This window comes from Gymnodraco acuticeps, unplaced genomic scaffold (genome assembly GCF_902827175.1).
Source record: "Gymnodraco acuticeps unplaced genomic scaffold, fGymAcu1.1, whole genome shotgun sequence".
Classification (NCBI taxonomy): domain Eukaryota; kingdom Metazoa; phylum Chordata; class Actinopteri; order Perciformes; family Bathydraconidae; genus Gymnodraco; species Gymnodraco acuticeps.
In genome coordinates, this window is record NW_022992250.1 from 1929346 (window position 1) to 1932121 (window position 2776).

Below are 2776 nucleotides of genomic sequence, written 5' to 3' on the forward strand. Positions count from 1 at the left end.
CTCTTCACTTTCATGACTAAAGATATGTTTCGAAATAATTGTTTAGCCATTTACTTCTTGTGAGCTACATGGAAAGATACACGTACCGAACACATGTAACTGTCACAGAAATCCTTTATTAATCCTAAAACTGGCACATTTCAAACGTTACAGCAAGCACACATTAAGAAACAGAAGTACACATCCATGGAGTAAAACAAAAGCAGCATTATAAAAAGTGTGTGAACATACAAAAGTTAAGGTAATGTATCAGAACATTTTTGCATTGATATTTTATTTTATTTGCATGTTAAGATTTGATTTCAAGTTATACATTCCAAAATAAACATTTAGAAACATAAAATAACTTCATAAAAATCGACAATTCAGGTAAAAGAAGAAAAAATTGATAATAACTCAGGTGTAGCTTGCACATAATGGATACAATGTTAATAGGTACATTAATTGTCCGATCTTACCACCTGGTCATTATAAATGTTTAGTGTTCTGTAACTCAGCCATTTCTTCCGTCTTTCATCAAAAATATGAACTTGGTTTTGAATTGTCATGGTTATGTTTTTCATTCTTTACATTTTATTTAATAGATTCTACCCTATGATTCTACCATTATGAATTAATTAAGTTATCATCTTTTAACCAATTCCTGATTATTTAATTAAATTAGCAACATCTTACTCTGGTATAATGCATCAAATTGGGTAGAGGAGCAGGGCTTGACCAGTCTATGGGCTTGACACATCAAGTTTAGGACTTGACATTGTCCTACCTTCCAACCACAAGGACACGGTGTTGTTTCTGTTTTTTCCTGTCTATCTTCCTACACTGCTTTCCATTTGAGTAATAAAAAGATACAGATATAAGAAGAATTTCCATCATACTCATCAGATAAACCATTAGCTGACAAACAAACAAATCTTCCCAGCAAGTGGTTTTTGCATTGTTCAAATGAAAAGTGGATGTGCTTTATGGAAAACCATGCTGAATGTATTATATGATAGACTAATATGGAAAAGCAGAGACATGACCGATTTCTGCTTTTGCCATTTTCACGGATATTCCCAAAACACATACCTTCTCTGGTCAATTCCTGATGGTCTATTTTAGATTTGTACGGAGCCCCCCTGGTGACATTGGTGAGAAAAATATGAATACGTGGCCACGTAAAGCTTTGACACAACTTCAGATAAAAATGAACACGTAATGAAATATGATGCCCGGTTTGATGATTGACAGGTCACAGAACAATGAGAGCTAGCCTATCTACCCTTACCCACTATTTAAAGTAATTCACACAGACTCTCTTCTCTCTGCTCTTCTCTCTGTGACGAGCAGCAAGTTCAGCTGTCAGAACAAAGTGATGTGTCGGGTAGTAATAGATGTATTTATTTTCTTCTGTGTACCAGAATGCGTAGTTTATATGTTAGTATTTCTAAGAGAATCCCCCCAGACCCCCCTTCTGGGGTTGGGTTTTCAGCATGTCTCATTAAACCTTTTTTAAAAGCATAGCCTACTTTAGTTCTGTGAAGGGATATAAGGGATGTAGTCACTGTACTTCACTTTAATTAATGAGAGTTGTGTATGTGTTGCAATAGAATGAGCAAACAAGAGAGGATTTATGTTAAAAAAACAATCACTGTATGATGTAAGTTCCTCAATTTATATCGATACACAACAGAAGGTGATGTTTTGGCCTATGAACAATTTGATGTATGTTTTAGTGTAGTAAACCGTCCGTTCTGATTCACAATGCCTTATTTTAAGGGCGTTTTAGTAGAGCCAAATACGTCAATTTGTGTACGCATGAGGGAACCGTGTGTGTATGCGTCTGTATTTTTGTATCATTTTGAAGTGCACATCTTTTCAGCATTCAAAATATTCTGTTGTATGATTTTTTTTTGTCAGAGGCAGTTATGCAAAGCTAAATTAATTTATTTCCCAAACAGTCCAATTACCTGATGATGATTGTGAGATGGAGAAAAACATATTGAATGGTTCTTAACTCCATGTCTTACAGTGAGAAGAGCACCCTCCAGATATGCTATATTATCTTTTAGCCATTTAACACATTGCTTTTGAGAAGAACAAAGGTTTTAAGTTTAATTTCCTTTGCAAATGAACAAACTGGTTGGGAGTTGTTATAACGCATTAAGTGACATTTTACATTAAGTTAGCTTTAATACATTTCTTATTTGGCATGCGTTTCTGCCCAATAACTGATCATAAATGTACAAAATCCATTAACTACCAAAGAGGCAATTGAAAATGCAATAGGAATGTATTCATTTAAGTCAGTGTATTGTAGAATCCATTTTGTTTCTGTTTTAATGACATTAAATATCCCTGCTTAATGTCAAGAAAAAGCATTCATTTATAACTGAACATGGTGAATGATTACAGAACTGAACATTTAAAAAACCTTAACACCTGTGAAAACACTAATCTCCTTACAACACTATTTAGCCTTTTTCAATGTTGGCTTTACAACTAATGTATTGCTTTCAGTTTCATGCATTTTCCAGTCTGGGAACAGCAGAACTAAGTATTTTTAAACACCACCTGTCTGCCAGTATGAGAGCCCCACCCCCCCCCGCCTCACTACTATCCCTCCCTTGGGCCAGCGTGAATACTACACCCTATTTTAGACCAGGCCGGGGTTAGGACACTGTTCTTCTCACGTAAAGCACAAATCCAATCTATATGCAAATGGTACTCTTGAATCATCTGATGTTGAGAAATAATTGAGTGATTAATCTAGCATTTTACTAGATTGCCATGC